Below are 19,448 nucleotides of genomic sequence, written 5' to 3' on the forward strand. Positions count from 1 at the left end.
TACTGGTCTTTTACATAAACTGAGCTATTGTAAATCTACCCCCCAACCGGTAGGGCAGGGAGAGATAGCAAAAAATAGTCCAGGTAACAATATTCTTAAAGGAATGTCTCCCCCCACCCCCGCCAAATTCAAGCACAAATAATCATAATGCTAATAGGCCAAAGGGGAACAGAAGTATTTTTCAAACAATTCTGAGTATATTAACCGATAAATATAATTCATATTGACCACATTCATTATTTGAATGCATGGCAAGGTAATTTGAGACATTAATTTTGTTTTGTCCTTAGTAAGACTCAAAGGAATAAGGGCTCTCCTTCTGAGATTCCATCTTAAAAAGGTCACTTCCTTGCTACCATGACCGTGGAGGTTAAAAACGAAGGTAGAGAGACACCTGGAAAACCACCACCCAGGCTTTTGTTTGGGTGCTTGGGCTGTGAGAAGGGCTGTTAGAAAGATATATGCTGAAACTTGAGGAAGAGAAGTAGCCCCATCATGAGGGACATCTAGACTAAAGATGGGTTGGGAGTTTGGGGAGGAATTCCCAGAGTACCCCAGACTTGTGTCTGTTAAAATAGGCAGTTAGTTAGATTCTAACAGGATACCTGAAGCCTAGCAATGAGGAAGCCATGGCCAGCTATCAGGAAAGTCAGAGGCCTGTCCTGGTAGCACTCCACAAGAAGCCATATCAAACCATGCAGGCCCAAGATGGTGGGTGCCATGACAGGAAACTCCCGACCAAATAAGGAAGAAAAAGCCAAAACCCTGCTTCCAAGAAATCTCTGCCCCAAGTAAGGAATATTGCACTCCCTAGTTGGCAACGGTCAATAAAAGATAGAAACCCAAACCCCAGGGTGCGCAGCTCTCTCTTCAGGTTGCCTGCTCTAACATCTGGAGAATATACTTGAGCTTTAATAAACTTCACACTTGTGTCACTCGTCCACTGTGTTGTGTCTGTCCTTGAATTCTTTCTCATGAGGAAGCCAAGAACCTTCAGCATCATCTTTGTGATGGGCTGGGTCAAGGCCCCAGGGCCCAGGGTCTCCCCAGTTCACTGGTAACATGCCCACAGGGGAGAGCCCCTCTGATGAGATAGCACTTGGATGCCTGGGTGACAAAATTAAATTTTGGCTTCTTAGCCATAACAAAAGATTCCTGTACCCACACCTGGCCCCTCAAAGGAACCATGTAGGGTTGGACACAGAGACTTCAGGAGCAACCAGGCTGGAGTAAGATGAGGGGTTGGAAACATACTTGGAGGAGGAAGACAGAAACCCTGAGGACCCCAAACATCCCTAGGAAGTGGGGGGTAGGATGGGGGGACTCTCAAAATGTGGCTGAGGTGAAATTTCACACTACCTTGTTAAACTTCAACTCTGAGTCAGAATTAATTTAGAACATATAATGTATTGAGACCATGAAGAGGCTTCCCCAAGATCTTTTCTCAAATGTCACTTCTTCATACACTTTCCCAGACCACCCTGCCTAGAACTGTACCCCACCTCATGCTTCCTATTCTATACTTTTTTCCTTAGTACCTTTCACTAACATACTTTTTAATCTTGCTTATTGTTGTCTCCCACACCATGAAGGCAAAGATTTTTGGCTGTTTTTGTGTCCTGTTGAATCCCCAGTGTTTAAAATAATGCCTGACACATGATAAACAGCCTGGGAATATTTGTTAAATGAGTAAATGTTTAACCTGTATCATAGAATAGAGAAATTCCTACCTGCTAGAAATGCAAAAGCTGCTAGAATCTTTAGTTTTTAGGGAGGTTTAGTATATTATTTTTTGGATATTAATATGAACAATTATTATAAAATTAATGGTAGCTTGGCACCCAATCAAGCCTCTGACCCAATTACAGCATTATCTTTTTAAAAAAACTTCAGCACGGGGGGGAGGGGGAGCAAGATGGCAGAGGAGTAGGAGATCTAAATTTCGTCTGGTTCCAGGAATTCAGCTAGATAGGGATCAAACCATTCTGAACACCTACGAACTCAACAGGAGATTGAAGAAAAGAATAGCAACAACTCTCTGAACAGAAAAGTGACCACTTTCTGGAAGGTAGGATGTGCGGAGAAGTGAATCCGAGGCGATACTCGGGAAGATAGACGGTGGGGGAGGGGGCCTCTTTCGGCCGCTTCTGGCAAGTGATAGAGCAGCAGAGCACAAAATCGGAACTTTTAGAAGTTTGCTCCACTGAGGGACGTCACTCCAGTGGCTAAGCGTGGGGTGGAACCCTCGCTGGGACAGTGTGGTCTCGGGACCCTCAGGGTCACAGAAAGACCGGGGGTGCCTGAGTGTGACAGAGCTCCCAGGTATCGGAGCGGGGAAGCCGGCTGCAGAGATGGAGCCGAGGAATGGGCTCTCAGCTCGGGGTTGCCATAAACCGTGATCTGGGGCACAGTCGGGCCACTGCTCCTCCAGCAGGGACCCAACAAGCGGCAGATCCAGGGACACTCCCCTTCCTCCCCCGGGAGGAGCGGTGGGGAGCACATCGCAGGGATCTGCTGGGTTTGGAGACTCCATACCGGTCGGGTGCCAGAGATAGAAACGTTCGGTCACAGGCCGGGTGAGCACGCAGTGCGGCCGGAGACCGGGGAGACGGGAGTGACTGACTGCTTTTCTCTGGGGGCGCCCTGAGGAGTGGGGCCCCGAGTTCTCGGCTCCTCTGGGGCAGAGATTGGGAGGCCGCCATTTTCACTCTTGTCCTCCAAAGCCGAACAGAAAGCTTGCAGGGAACAAAAGCTCCCAAAAGCAAACCCGAGCAGATTACTTAGCCTGGCCTGGCAAGGGCGGGGCAATTCCACCTCTGGCAAAGACATTTGGGAACCACTGCGACAGGCCCCTCCCCCAGAAGATCAGCAAAAACAGCCAGCCAACACCAAATTTACCAATCAATGAGAACGGCAGAACGCCAGCACTAGGGGAATACTGCACATAGAATTCATGGCTTTTTTCCCATGATTCTTTAGTCTTTCAAAGTTAATTTTTTTAATTTTCTTTTTCTTTTTTTAATTTTTCTTTTTCCCTTTTTCAACCAATATCTTATCAATCCCCTTTTTTAAAAAATCTTTTTTATTTTTCATTTTTAGAGTCATATTCTATCCCTTCATAGTAGTTAAACTTATTTTTGATATATATATATAAGTTGGTCTCTCTTTAAAATTTTGGGATACAGTTTCTTCTAACAGACCAAAATATACCCTAAATCTCTAGTGTATGGCTTTGTTCTAGTCTCCTGCCTGATCACATTCTCTCCCCCCCTTTTTTTTAATCCTCTTCTTTCTTTTCTCAACCAACTTCTTTTCAATTTCTTTTATAAAATCCTTTAAAAATTTCATCATCTTTACAGTCATATTCCATCCCCTCGTCGTATTTACCCTTATTTTTGTACATATATAAGCTTTTCTTTCTTTAAAATTTGGGAGGCACTTTCTTCTAACAGACCAAAATACACCCAAAATCTAGTGTGTGGCACTGATCTATGCACCAGCCTGATCATATTTGATCATACTCAGGTTTTTTTTGTTTGTTTGGTTGGTTTTTTTTTATCTTTTTCTTTTTTCTTTCTTTCCCTTTCTTTTCCCCCAGTTTCAGGTCTCTTCTGATTTGTTTAGCATATATTTTTCTGGGGTTGTTGTTACCCTTTTAGCATTTTGTTCTCTCATTCATCTATTCTCCTCTGGACAAAATGACAAGATGGAAAAAATCACCTCAAAAAAAACCAACAAGAAGAAAAAAAAAAAAAACCAACAAGAGGCAGTACTGACTGCCAGGGACCTAATTAATACGGACATTAGTAAGATGTCAGAACTAGAGTTCAGGATGACGATTTTAAAGATACTAGCTGGGCTTGAAAAAAGCACGGAAGATATTAGAGAAACCCTTTCTGGAGAAATAAAAGAACAAAAATCTAACCAAGTCGAAATCAAAAAGGCTATTAATGAGGTGCAATCAAAAATGGGGGCTCTAACTGCTAGGATAAATGAGGCAGAAGAGAGAATTAGTGATATAGAAGATGATAGAATGATAGAAATGATAGAAAATAAAGAAGCTGAGAAAAAGAGAGATAAACAACTACTGGATCACGAGGGCAGAATTCGAGATATAAGTGATACCATAAGATGAAACAATATTAGAATAATTGGGATCCCAAAAGAAGAAGAAAGAGAGAGGGGGGCAGAAGGTATATTGGAGCAAATTATAGCAGAGAACTTCCCTCATTTGGGGAAGAAAACAGGCATCAAGATCCAGGAGGAACAGAGAAGCCCCTCAAAAACAATAAAAATAGGTCAACACCCCGACATCTAACAGTAAAACTTACGAGTCTCAGAGACAAAGAGAAAATCCTGAAAGCAGCTCAGGACAAGAGATCTGTAACCTACAATGGTAGAAACATTAGACTGGCAACAGACCTATCCGCAGACACCTGGCAGGCCAGAAAGGACTGGCATGATATCTTCAGAGCACTAAATGAGAAAAATATGCAGCCAAGAATACTATATCCAGCTAGGCTGTCATTGAAAATAGAAGGAGAGATAAAAAGCTTCCAGGACAAACAAAAACTAAAGGAATTTGCAAACATGAAACCAGCCCTACAAGAAATATTGAAAGGGGTCCTCTAAGCAAAGAGAGAGCCTAAAAGTAACATAGACCAGAAAGGAACACAGACAATACACAGTAACAGTAACCTTACAGGCAAAACAATGGCACTAAATTCATATCTTTCAATAGTTACCCTGAATGTAAATGGGCTACATGCCCCAATCAAAAGACACAGGGTATCAGATTGGATAAAAAAACAAGACCCATCAATATGCTGTGTGTAAGAGACTCATTTGAGACCCAAAGACATCCCCAGATTGAAAGGGAGGGGGTGGAAAAACATTTACCATGCTAATGGACACAAAAAGAAAGCTGGGGTGGCAATCATTATATCAGACAAATTAGATTTTAAACCAAAGACTATAATAAGAGATGAGGAAGGACACTATATCCTACTTAAAGGGTCTATCCAACAAGAAGATCTAACAATTGTAAATCTCTATGCCCCTAACATGGGAGCAGCCAATTATATAAGTCACTTAATAACAAAAGCAAAGAAACACATCGACAACAATACAATAATAGTGGGGGACTTTAACACCCCCCTCACTGAAATGGACAGATCATCTAAGCAAAAGATCAACAAGGAAATAAAGACTTTAAATGATACACTGGACCAAATGGACTTCCCAGATATATTCAGAACATTCCATCCCAAAGCAACATATTACACATTCTTCTCTAGTGCCTATGGAACATTCTCCAGAATAGATCACATCCTAGGTCACAAATCAGGTCTCAACCGGTACCAAAAGATTGGGATCATTCCCTGCATATTTTCAGACCACAACGTTTTGAAACTAGAACTCAATCACAAGAGGAAAGTCAGAAAGAACTCAAATACATGGAGGCTAAAGAGCATCCTACTAAAGAATGAATGGGTCAACCAGGAAATTAAAGAAGAATTTTTAAAAAATCATGGAAACAAATGAAAATGAAAACACAACTGTTCAAAATCCTTGGGATGCAGCAAAGGCAGTCCTAAGAGGAAAGTATATAGCAAAACAAGCCTTACTCAAGAAACAAGAAAGGTCTCAAATACACAACCTAACCCTACACCTAAAGGAGCTAGAGAAAGAACAGCAAATAAAGCCTAAACCCAGAAGGAGAAGAGAAATAATAAAGATCAGAGCAGAAATCAATGAAATAGAAACCAAAAGAACAGAAGAACAGATCAACAAAACTAGGAGCTGGTTCTTTGAAAGAATTAACAAGATTGATAAACCCCTGGCCAGACTTATCAAAAAGAAAAGAGAAATGACCCAAATAAATAAAATCATGAATGAAAGAGGAGAGACCACAACCAACACCAAAGAAATACAAACAATTATAAGAACATATTATGAGCAACTATATGCCAGAAAATTAGATAACCTGGAAGAAATGGACGCATTCCTAGAGATGTATCAACTACCAAAACTGAACCAGGAAGAAATAGACAACCTGAACAGACCTATAACCACTAAGGAAAGTGAAGCAGTAATCAAAAATCTCCCAACAAACAAAAGCCCAGGACCAGATGGCTTCCCAGGGGAATTCTACCAAACATTTAAAGAAGAATTAATACCTATTCTTCTGAAACTGTTCCAAAAAATAGAAATGGAAGGAAAACTTCCAAACTCGTTTTATGAGGCCACCATTACCTTAATCCCAAAATCAGAAAAAGACCCTACCAAAAAGAATTACAGACCAATATCCTTGATGAACCTGGATGCAAAAATTCTCACCAAAATACTAGCCAATAGGATCCAACAGTACATTAAAAGGATTATTTACCATGACCAAGTGGGATTTATCCCTGGGCTGCAGGGTTGGTTCAACATCCGCAAATCAATCAATGTGATACACTACATTAATAGAAGAAAGAACAAGAACCATACGATCCTCTCAATAGATGCAGAAAAAGCATTTGACAAAGTACAGCATCCTTTCTTGATCAAAACCCTTCACAGTGTAGGGATAGACAGTACATACCTCAATATCATAAAAGCCATCTATGAAAAACCCACAGCGAATATCATTCTCAATGGGGAAAAACTGAGAGCTTTCCCCCTAAGGTCAGGAATACGGCAGGGATGTCCACTATCACCACTGTTGTTCAACATAGTATTAGAAATCCTAGCCACAGCAATCAGACAACAAAAAGAAATAAAAGGCATCCAAATCTGCAAAGAAGAAGTCAAACTCACTCTTTGCAGATGATAGGATACTTTATGTGGAAAACCCAAAAGACTCCACCCCAAAACTGCTAGAACTCATACAGGAATTCAGTAAAGTGTCAGGATATAAAATCAATGCACAGAAATCAGTGGCATTCCTATACACCAACAACAAGACAGAAGAAAGAGAAATTAAGGAGTCGATCCCATTTACAATTGCACCCAAAACCATAAGATACCTAGGAATAAATCTAATCAAAGAGGCAAAGAATCTGTACTCAGGAAACTATAAAATACTCATGAAAGAAATTGAGGAAGACACAAAGAAATGGAAAAATGTTCCATGCTCATGGATTGGAAGAACAAATATTGTGAAGATGTCAATGCTACCTAGAGCAATCTACACATTTAATGCAATCCCTATCAAAATACCATCCACTTTTTTCAAAGAAATGGAACAAATAATCCTAAAATTTGTATGGAACCAGAAAACACCCCGAATAGCCAGAGGAATATTGAAAAAGAAAAGTAAAGCTGGTGGCATCACAATTCCAGACTTCAAGCTCTATTACAAAGCTGTAATTATCAAGACAGTATGGTACTGGCACAAAAACAGACACTTAGATCAATGGAACAAAATAGAGAGCCCAGAATGGACCCTCAACTCTACGGTCAAATAATCTTCGACAAAGCAGGAAAGAATGTCCAATGGAAAAAAGTCTCTTCAACAAATGGTGTTGGGAAAATTGGACAGCCACATGCAGAAGAATGAAACTGGACCCTTTCCTTACACCACACACAAAAATAGACTCAAAATGGATGAAAGACCTAAATGTGAGACAGGAGTCCATCAAAATCCTAAAGGAGAACATAGGCAGCAACCACTTCGACCTCAGCCACAGGAACTTCTTCCTAGAAACATCGCCAAAGGCAAGGGAAGCAAGGGCAAAAATGAACTCTTGGGACTTCATCAAGATAAAAATCTTTTGCACAGCAAAAGAGACAGTCAACAAAACCAAAAGACAACCGACAGAATGGGAGAAGATATTTGCAAATGACATATCAGATAAAGGGCTAGTTTCCAAAATCTATAAAGAACTTATCAAACTCAACACCCAAAGAACAAATAATCCAATCAAGAAATGGGCAGAAGACATGAACAGACATTTTTCCAAAGACATCCAAATGGCCAACAGACACATGAAAAAGTGCTCAACTTCGCTCAGCATGAGGGAAATCCAAATCAAAACCTCAATGAGATACCACCTCACACCAGTCAGAATGGCTATAATGAACAAGTCAGGAAACAACATCTGTTGGTGAGGATGCGGAGAAAGGGGAACCCTCCTACACTGTTGGTTGGAATGCAAGCTGGTGCAGCCACTCTGGAAAACAGTGTGGAGGTTCCTCAAAAAGTTGAAAATAGAGCTACCCTACGACCCAGCAATCGCACTACTGGGTATTTACCCCAAAGATACAAATGTGATCCGAAGGGGTACGTGCACCCCGATGTTTATAGCAGCAATGTCCACAATAGCCAAACTGTGGAAAGAATCCAGATGTCCATCGACAGATGAATGGATAAGAAGATGTGGTATATATATACAATGGAATATTATGCAGCCATCAAAAGGAACGAAATCTTGCCATTTGCAATGACGTGGATAGAACTGGAGGGTGTTATGCTGAGCGAAATAAGTCAATCAGAGAATGATAAGTATCATATGATGTCACTGATATGAGGAATTCTTAATCTCAGGAAACAAACTGAGGGTTGCTGGAGTGGTGGGGGGTGGGAGGGATGGGATGGCTTGGTGATGGACATTGGGGAGGGTATGTGCTATGGTGAGCGCCGTGAATTAAGACTGTTGAATCACAGACCTCTACCTCTGAAACAAATTATACATTATATGTTAAAAAAAATAAAAAAAGAAGAAGATAGCAGGAATGGAAAAATGAAGGGGGGGAAATCGGAGTGGGAGATGAACCATGAGAGATTATGGACTCTGAGAAACAAACTGAGGGTTCTAGAGGGGAGGGGGGGTGGGGGATGGGTTAGCCTCTTGATGGGTATTAAAGAGGGCTTGTACTGAATGAAGCACTGGGTGTTATAAGCAAACAATGGATCATGGAACACTACATCAAAAACTAATGATGTAATATATGGTGATTAACATAATAAAAAAAAACAAAAAAAACACTTCAGCACCTGCCCTCCCTTACTCCTCATCGATATGAAGGCAAATCTACTTCCAGAGCACCAGTCCTCCAACAAAGAAAAACCTTTATTTGAGAAACAAAGTCCTCCTCTCCAAAACCCCTCTTTTTCCAGCCTGCACTCCTCCTAAGCACCTAAATAACATTTACCTGTATATTAGTTCTGAGCAGTTCTAGACTACAAAGGGCCAGAAATTTAGATTAAATCGTGTATAACCAGTTTCTGTATAACAAAGCCATTTCCAAACTGTAGATGGCTCAAATTAGCAGTGATTTGCAGAATAACATCTTACAGTCAGAGTAAGTTTGTGCAGTGCTAAAAACGAAGTAGGAACTAATAAATACCTGTTGATTAATTAATTCTTACAACATATGCCATTTCTGAGAAAAGCTTTTCTCCAAAAAGAGACCTAAACATGCTCAGCATCAAATGAATGGGAGTGATACAACTTTCTGGAATTTTCACGCTGTTCAGGGCTGTCCCCAAGAAGCAAAACTAAATTCCCAGAATCAAATCAACAGTAATAGGACAGCTGTTAACACATTCTGCTCGCCACTGGGGCTGCCAACCCAGCTTTCTAATAGCTGAAAATCTTATTATCAACTTCTTCAATGCCTGAGAGCCCCCCAGGTACATCCTTGTTCCCAGGTCCAGGAAGAGGGGATCTTACCTGGTGAAGGTTTTATGCTTCTGAGTAAGCTGCTCTGATACCCAAATAATCTTCACTCCTGAAATGTTGTCCAGATTCATCTCTTCTCAGAGATCTGCAATGCACTTTCTTTTCTGGTGAAAAATAATTGGGGGGAAATTTTTAGTGCAGATTTTCACTTTGGGAATGAAATTCCAACATTTCCTTAAATTTTTTTAAAAATGATCTATTCAGGCATGTATACATTAGCTATTTACTAAACTGGCATTTTTCAGGATTATTTATTATAATTACATAAAGCAATATTTCAAAGCTAACTAACCTAGGTTTAAGAGGAACAGATGAAGGCATCAGGAACTGAAACATATAATCAATATATAGATTAACTTATTAGCATAACAGTTTTATATAAAATGCCTTCATTTCAAAAGTTTATTGTATTTAGCATGGAATTTATTTTTTTTAAGATTTTTTATTTATTCATTTAAGAGAGCACGCACTTGTGGGGCGGGGGAAGGTCAGAGGGAGCGGGAGAAGCAGACTCCCCACAAGTAGGGCACGTGACATGGGGCTCAATCCCAGGACCCCCCCCCCCCAATCATAACCCAGGCAGAAGGCAGCTGCTTAACTGACTGAGCCACCCAGGTGCCCCTGGGATTTATTTTGTAAACTCAATATATAGCATACTCAAAAAGTAAAATTTTAGCTACCAAAACCTGAAAGATACAGGTTATTCTGAGTAAGAGGGTAAAGTTTTAATAGAAAATAAAAACGATTCACTTCCCTGCTTCTCTTCTGCTTTTCTTTGTTCTCTCTTACCTCTTCTCTAGCACATCCCATCCCCCAAACTAAAGGATTTGAAAGGAGGTGGGAAGTGATCGCTTTTAGGATCACAGGAGCATTTGTATTTGAACAAGATGATTTATTCTTTCATGAACTAAAAATAAATCTGTCAAATGAACAATAATAACCAATAGTCATAGTGCTTAGTACCTGACACTGCCCTAAGAGCTTTTTCCTAGCTTTATATATTTTATATTTATATATGCACTTAATACACTATCTATGGGACAAGTACTATCAGCATTATCATTCCCCATTTCCAGACTAACAAACTAAACCACAGAAAGTTTAAATAACTTGGCCAAGATCACCCAGCCAGTAAGGGGTAGAGCAGGCCCGTCCTCAAATCCATAGTATTAATAGCTGCACTATATTGCCTCTCCATGGTGATCTTATATTTCCAACTACATTTGTCCTTCCTGAAAACTAACCCTCTTCACCTCCCTGCTCAACTCCTTCCCAGAGTTCTCTTATTTTCAAAAGAACACTCCATTGGGGCACCTGGGTGGCTCAGTCGTTAAGCGTCTGCCTTCAGCTCAGGTCATGATCCCAGGGTCCTGGGATCGAGCCCCGCATTGAGACCCTCATTGAGCTCCACATCGAGCCCCGCATCGAGCCCCACACTGGGCTCCCTGCTCCGTGGGAAGCCTGCTCCTCCGTCTCCCCCCAACCCCACTTGTGTTCCCTCTCTTGCTGTGTCTCTCTGTTAAATAAATAAAATCTTAAAAAAAAAAAAAGAATACTCTATTTATTATGTACCTTTTTCTTTAACTGCCCTTCGTAGCTTAAGATTCCTCTAGGTAATCACCCTTTCTTAATCCTCAGTGCCTTCTTCAAAAGCATATCTTCAAAGACTCAAAACCCCCAAATCTGAAAGAGCAAATTCCCAAATACTTCCTCTGTCTCTACTTCCTCTTCCTCTTCCCTCCTCCTCCTCCTCCTCCTCCACCTCCTCCTCCCTGCAGCATTTCTTTACTTGGGAAGCCTTAGTGGCCTTGGTAGCTGTCTGCCACTTTCTCTTGTCTGACCAGTGAATAATTGCAACATTAACCAAGTGAGTGAAAAGTTGGATTTTCATTTTAATTTTAAAAGTGATTGTAGAATAGTTGATATTCGTAAACAATCCTGACAAAATTCTGGTAAAGTTTCTGCCATAATTTTCCAAGATTATAGACAGTGCTAAGAAAACTTTTAATATATTTTTAAATAGCAAGCATATATAGGGCACTTACTATGTGCCAGACACTATTCTAAGTGCTTAATATACATTAATTCACTTAAGCCTTACAGCAAACCTATGAAGTTGGTACTATTATTTCTCATTTCACAGATGGGAAAATTGGAGCTGTCAATTAACCTGTAACTTTAGTAAGAAGAGAACCAGCATTTGGACTCAGGTAGCCTAGCTCTAGGGTCTATCTGCTTAATTACTATACCACCATGGCACCATAAGACATTTGAATTCTGTACTGTTAGATACAACTACTTATTTAATATCAAAACAGTGCTTATACTCAATATACTTGAATTTGTCCCTCCCCCACTAAAGGTGAATACCATAGGTCTATAAATCCAAGTTAATAATTCTATTCCATTATTCTGATTCCCTAAGATTGGGATGAGAACATTTACTATTATATATAAAAACAAGGCATTTCAATATCACTCATACAACAGGATGCATAATCTTTTCATGACTTTAATTATCTATTCATAATAAAATTGAAATTATAGTCAATTTTTCTCCATTGTACAAAATAAGGTACAAATTGTGAAGTTTCTATTAGTAAAAACATACCATTATTTATGTCAGATATCTAAATTAGCAAACCTTTACTTCTTCATAGGAAATATAACTTGGCAAACAAATTTTTCCTAAAGGAACTGGAACTGGAACTTGGTCTCCCACCATTTAAAATAAATGTGTGTGTGTGTGTGTGTGTGTGTGTGTTTTGCAGCAATTTATTTTGTTTCTGGTAGTCTATGTCAATTTGCCATTGTGAAAAGCACAGTACCCTCCACACTCTGGATACACCTGTGCTTTATCTTTTCCTTTGGCATTCACCATTGTTGAGCCTACTATATATCATTTATTGTCAACTTATTGTCTGTCTGTCCTTCAAAATGTGTATTCCATCAGAGTAGAAATTTGTGGCTGTTTTGCTTACTGCTGCATCCCCAGCTCTAGAACACACGTACCTGGCACATAGTAGAAACTGAGTAAATGTTTAGTAAAGGAATAAATATGAATCTATGAAGCAAATCTCCCTGCAACATCTTTTCCCAGCCCTTCCCCCCCCCCCAAATCATACCTCTGGGAAAGACACTGTATGAACAATATGACAGTCCTACTTTTCCTGAGTGTGAAAGACTGCAGATAACTTGAAGTCTTATGGAGCCCTGGGAATTGGATGGGTCAGTCCTGCAATCTGCCTGTAGTACAAATGGTTCCCATGAACCTCCTTAATGGAGGTAGGGGCCTGAGGGCTAGTCTCATTAAGATCACATAGTTATTCATCATGTAATTCAAGATTTAGTTTGGCCTGATAATACTATTAATCCTCATTATTCATAGATTCCATATTTTGCAAATTTCCCTACTTGCTAAAATTTATTTCATGGTCATTCATAATAATATATCTTAAATAAGGTATCTAAACAGTAACACATAAAACACATACTGATCACTTAAGAAAAATGTTGTGAACAGAGGCCCACAGGAACTTAACCTTGTATTTCCCCTGGGAGCAATGGTTCAGTATTCACTAAACCACTGTTTGTGGTGACTGTATAGAACCTAACTACTGCAAATAACACAAATCCACTGTATCTCCCCTGGAGTTCTCCAGAATGGTTCCCTTTCTGACTTTGGAAATGTTATCTCTGTGGTTTCTCACAACAAGCAAGTGTTCTCATTTCAATCTTGTGGAATCCTTCTTGGATATAGTACACATTTACAGAAGGCCATGGATGAGCACTAAGTAAACCCGAGTTCAGCCCTGCTCCCCCAATCTGGAGAATCATCCTGAAGAAATTATTTAACATTTCTTGGTAGAGCTTCCTGATCTGTGGAATGGTTTCCTCAACTGAAAGGAAGAACTTGAAAGTTCTTTCATGTGCATATATGTAAGGTATTTTTCAAGTTGAACAATGTTTTTTTCCTTCAGATCTCAGGGTATCGTAAATAACTTTTGTGGAGCACCACTGTTAGTTAACAAATCTTAGGGATTTGATCTTTGTGTTCTAGAGGTAAGAAGAGAGTTCCCTTTAATAAATGGAACACTGCTACTCCCAGAATGTCCTGGTCATTGTCTAACCTTGCCTAACATCAGAAACTGCCTTTCAACCTCCTTCCTCCTAGGAAGAAGTCCAGCAGTCCAGTCTAACTCAAGTGTCCAGTTGAGGACAGGGAGACCAAGTAGCGCTAAGGAGAATCCTAGCTGGTGACTTAGGAGATCTGATTTCTCATCTGCCATTACTCAACTCTGTGCCTGAAGGTAAGTCATTTCATATCTTTGGTCATCAGTTCCTTCACTTCTAAGCAATTTTTATTAGATGACAATTATGAAACTGTCTGCCCCACACATTATATAAAATAACTTGCATATAGTTAAACAAAAATGTAAACAATACCAAAGAATGCAAAAAAGAAAGCAAATTTCTTTTTCCTCACCAATTATGTCTTAGTTTCCTAGGTTTGCCTCAAAAAATACCATAGACTGGGTGGCTTAAACAACAGAAATGTATTTTCTCACAGTTGTGGAGGCTAGAAGTCCAAGATCAAAGTTTCAGCAGGTTTGGTTTCTTCTGAGGCCTCTCTCCTTGGCTTGCAGACCTTCTTGCTGTGTGTTCACATGGTTGTCTCTCTATGCATGCACATGTCTGGTGTTTCTCTCTGTGTCCTAGTCTCTTCTTATAAGAACACTAGTCACATTGGATAAGGGCCCACCCTAATGACCTCATTTAAATCTAATTACTGTTTTAAAGGTCCCTATCTCCAAATATAGTCACATTCTGAGGTACTGGGGCTTAGGGCTTCAGTACTAGAATTTGGAGAGGGGTAGGGGAAAATTAGTCCATAATATATGCCATCAATCTCTCAAAATTGTACCATATTTTAGTTTGCTTTATATTTGGACCATGAATTCTTTATAAAGCTCTTTGTAATTTTTTTTTCAAAATTTTCTAATTATCTTTGGCTTGCAAAAATGACATGTTTTGCAGTATCTCTAAAGTCTTCCTGGTCCTTAATGACATTACTATTGTGAAAGAATCCACTCTCTTCTTGAGAGATCATCTTCACAGAGCCCTCTGACCCTTTTTGTTTTTTCCTAATTTGTCTTGATTGCTTTCTTGGCCTGCTGCATCACTGCCAACCTGGGATTTGAGTTCCTTGGTCAGTTCCCTTTTTTCTTAAATCCTATGTTCTCCTCTTTCTTGTATCCTTTTCTCCCCCCTACCCCTCTTTGTTGTTGTTGTTGCTGTGCTGAAGTACATCTGTGGCAGACAGATTTGCTGCTAGATTGCCAGATTGCCTTTCAAGAAGGAACTGCCCAGCTTCAAGGAGGATGGTTAACTGAGAGCCTCCAGGTGTTATAGGGTCCACCTCAGCTTTCCAGAGGAGGTTTTCAGACTTTGGCCAATGACTGAGCAAAGTGATTGCATGAAAACCTTATCATTCCTATCCAACTCAGGAGTCCTCTAAAGGGAAATCTGTGCTCTGCAGGTACCAAGGCAGAGACTATCAGGTCTGCATTGCTGCGTCCTAATACTACATAATACTGTGTCCTCCCCTTTTGCATTCACAGGACGTTACTCCCCATTATTATTCTGTACTCTGGTTTTGTGTCAGCTTTTGCTTCCTAGAGAACATCATCAGTATAACATCTTCAAGTAATGTTTATTTTTTGTTTCAGAAAAGAATTTAAAAGATTTAAATTTTAAAAGATTTAAATTTTATGACACTCACAAGTGTGACCTATTTGTTCTCATAGGTGATTGCTACTTTGATTGATTATACAATTCTGGGTTCAAAATTATTTCCCCACAGAACTTCAAAGGTCTTGCTCTACTGTGTTCTAGCATCCAGTATTGCTGAGAAGTCTGATTATAATCTGATTCTCTTTCCTTTGTAGTTAGCCTGTTATTTGCTTGTTATCCCCATCTCTGAAAGCCTTTAGGATTTCATCTTTATCCTCAGTGCTTTTACATTTCACTAGGCTGTCCAGGCATGGTTTTTTTCATTCATTATATTTGGATGGCACTTTTGATCTGATGACTAAAGTCTTTCTTCCACTCCTGCATTTTCTGTTATTTCTCTTTCTGGAACTCTAAAGCCTTGTGTCTTCCGGGCCTATCCCCCATGCTTTTATATTTTCTGCTCTCTGTATTTTTGTTTCCTGGGAGGTATTTTCCATTCTATCTTTTATATCTCCAAATTTGATCTTTAGCCATGACCAATATGTTATTTTTCACTTTGGCAAACTTTTAGTTTTCAAGAACTCAACTATTTTCTCATTGCTCCTTTTTTAATATCAATTCAAAAAACAGTTCTGTACTATTCCTTGCATTATCTGTTTCCTCTTGAATCAGTTGCTGTGTGTTTATCTTGGACTTTCTTTTTTAAGTTGTTTCCTCTCAAATGTCTGGTAGACATTTGTTCATATTCATGAATAAAGGACTACACTGATTTGTGTCTGTAAAATGGCTGGTCCTGCGGACATGCAGGCTTTTACATTAATGGTGCATGGGAGGAAATAGCCATGCTGCCCTCCAATCCCCCAAACTACTAACTCAAGGAGAGTTGCTATCTGAGAGTGGGGTGAGGTGGCCTTTCTTTCTCTCCATGTCTATTATTATTAGGCTCTACTATGCCTATCTCCCCAGCCCTGTATTCACCACCTGGGCTCTCCCTAGGCTAATCTATTCTGCTTAAGCAGTTCTCCAGGCAGCTCCACCTGGGACAAATGCAGCAGCAGCTGCAAAATGTTGTGGGCCTTTGACCTTTGTGCTGTTGCCTCTGTGCCTGGAGCCTCTTGCGAGCTCCATGGGGAGAGTAGTTTTGTCTGCTAGCTTCTAGAATGTGCACTCTGAGCTGTGTTTTTCTCCATTCCGGGTTATGGGTCTACATAACCTCATTTGTATTCCACATCCCAGAAATTGTTTAAAATCTCAGGTTTGCTCATTGCAACTACTTTTGTCTCTCATGCTGCATAGACTTTTTTTCTTTTTGTCTTTATTAGCTCTTCACTGGAATCCCAGGAAGGAGGGCAATCATACGTGCCCACCTATATGGCTATAGGTGAGCCCGCCCTGATGGCTGCATGTAATCCTGACCCCTGGACACAGTTCGGGGACCAAGGGTGAGCATCTAACTGAGGCCAGACAAAGAAGAGTTTTGCAGTCAGGATTGAGAAAGAGAAGAGAGTCTCTGGTTGATAGACATCTTAATCTATTTAGGCTGCTGTAACAACATACCACAGACTGGGTAGCTTATAAACAAGATATTTTGTTTCTCACAGTTTTGGAGGCTGGAAATCCAAGACCAGGGTGCCAGCATGATCAGGTTCTGGTGAAGACCCTCTTCCAAGGTTGCAGACTGCTGAACTTCTTTCTCACTGTGCCCACACACAGTGGAGGGGAGGAGGGATTTCTCAGGTGCCTCTTTGATAAGGGCACTCTCCACCTCCATGTCCTAATTACCCTTCACAGGCCCCACCTCCTAATACTATCACCTTGGGCATTAGATTTTCAACATGAATTTGGGTGTGTGGCAGGGAGAGATACAGACATTTGATCTACAGCAATAGGTTGTGAGGGGGAAACCATGTTGCCAACTGTGAGCACTAGAGAAATATAGTGAGGCACAGAGAGGCACTGAGAGAAAAACCTTAAGGAAGCCCAGTTTCATTTCCTTCTTGGTTTCCCTGGGACACCCCTGTACCTTACAGTAAATGTCTCTGATTTACATTAGCTCTGTGTGAATTTCTGTCACAGTAAGAGAGCCAGAAATCACACACCATCTTGGCCCTCTTGGAGGGTGTTACTCTGGCTGGCTGCTGGGGAAAAAGCGCAAGAAGGGGTTAGACCAGGAAGCCAGTTTCTCCCACAGTGCAATGATGGCCATGACCTTGACCTTAGCAAATAATAAACCCCTTACCTGTAAAATGAGGAGAAAGTAGGAATAAGATGAAGGCTCTTTCCTTGTGGCCTAATTTTCAAGGTTCTGTCAACAAACCTGGGGGAAAGGGTGCAACATATGTCCCCAACTTCCCACAGAGGTAATTTTTTTTAACTCTCAGAAAGAAACACTATGTAATTTTAAACATATATCAGCTTGTTACGTTCAAAAATGGCAAAATGTTCACTAGGAAACAAAAATAAAACCCACCATCATTTTGTTCAAATGGTCTGTACTTGTGTCCCCTGACCCCCCAATTTTTAGCTTCCTTTAACTGTTTGTATAGCCTTAAGGAAGCTGCTTTCCCACTTTCCCCTAACTCCCCTAATTTATCTCTTCCCCAATTTCACATTAAAGCTTTTACTTTGGGGAATTGCTGTCTTACCTGGGGAGAGTTAAGAGAGAATTCTAAACTACTCCCCACAAATAAGACCAATAACTTCAAAATAAAACTCAATTTGTTCAAAGCCACATTACATCCTGTTGGTTCAAAGACCCTTGAGGGCAGAACCCAAGTCACTAGGCGGTTTTTACGCTGTGCTTACAACCGAGGAGGGGCTCAGGACCCTTGTTAAGATGAAATGTAAATAGGAACCGGATCAAAAAGACAGTGTTTAACTTTCTTTCCTCTGCAATGTCGGGGGTGTGCGTGGGCACTTTCTCTAGTGACTCAGTGACTGAAGTCTTCAGCTGTCTTAGAAGACCCGAAGAAGGAAGCTGAAGCAGAAGCAGAAGCAGCCTTGGGGTTTCAACCAGCTTCGTCACGGGGACTGCAGGCTCCCCTTCCCGGCTCCCTCACCTGGCTTCCTACCTGGAGTCCCTGAGCTTTCCTCAGCGCGGCCCTCCACCGGGGGCCGCAGCGCTCTCGGGAGCGGCAGCGTCTCGTTAGTGCTCGAGAGCTCGACGGGGTGGTACTGGAAACGACGCGCAACAGCTTTCTGAGTCCAAAGTGCGGTAAAATATTCTTAGCATTTGTGATTTGAAGAACCCTAAAGAAGTAGTAATCTTTGGTTTTTAAAATCTATTGTGACAAAAATTCGAGCCAGGCAGGAGTCGAACCTACAATCTTCTGATCCGTAGTCAGACGCGTTATCCATTGCGCCACTGGCCCTCCACATGCAGAGAAACTGGGGGATGTACAGATTACAGAGTGGTAAGGCCACACTCGACAGCCATCCTCAATGTGGGGTAGTAAAGGAAAAGTAAAGGAACGTGGCCTCGGATTCTCTGAGTCCCAGCACCACCAGCCCCGGACACAAGAGAAGGGAGCCCCTTTCCCCGGTGGGTCCGGATCCCACGAGGGGAAGCTGGGTTGTCTTTCTGCGCACGCGTGAAACAATACACAGTCATTTACTCCCTTCCCCTCCCCGTTCCCCAGTTACGCATGCTCTATTCGACTTCTAACCCCCGGCTGTACTTGCTCGGGTTTCTGAGTTTGAATTTCAAGGGGCACGAGAGATCCACCCGTCCCTTCGATAGCTCAGCTGGTAGAGCGGAGGACTGTAGCTGACTTCCTGGCAAGAGACATCCTTAGGTCGCTGGTTCGATTCCGGCTCGAAGGAGACAGTGTGCTTTTTTTTTTTTTTTTTTTTTCTTTTTTAATACCAACTTTGTATGATTTACGGCCCGTTCCACGGGCCCCTTCCCGAATACACATAATATTCCAACGAGCAATTGAGCAATTGGAAGTGCTTGCACTTTCGCCCCAGTTTTGGCCCACGGCAGTATCCCCCGTGTGAAATCTTTTGTGAATCCCCCCAACGTGCGGTCCTAGTAAACGCCGAAGT

At 41.0% G+C, this 19,448-nt stretch overlaps 2 non-coding genes across 2 annotated transcripts; one reads left to right on the forward strand and one right to left on the reverse strand.

The window, feature by feature from the left end:
• Positions 1 to 18,699: 18,699 nt before the first annotated feature.
• Positions 18,700 to 18,772, reverse strand: TRNAR-ACG. Its single transcript has one exon. It is a non-coding gene; the product is annotated as a tRNA-Arg (tRNA).
• Positions 18,773 to 19,130: 358 nt separating this feature from the next.
• On the forward strand, positions 19,131 to 19,223 carry TRNAY-GUA. The gene is made up of 2 exons: positions 19,131 to 19,167; positions 19,188 to 19,223. It is a non-coding gene; the product is annotated as a tRNA-Tyr (tRNA).
• Positions 19,224 to 19,448: the final 225 nt, after the last annotated feature.

The sequence above is a fragment of the Phoca vitulina genome, unplaced genomic scaffold (assembly GCF_004348235.1).
Source record: "Phoca vitulina isolate PV1807 unplaced genomic scaffold, GSC_HSeal_1.0 scaffold25, whole genome shotgun sequence".
NCBI classification, from domain to species: Eukaryota; Metazoa; Chordata; class Mammalia; order Carnivora; family Phocidae; genus Phoca; species Phoca vitulina.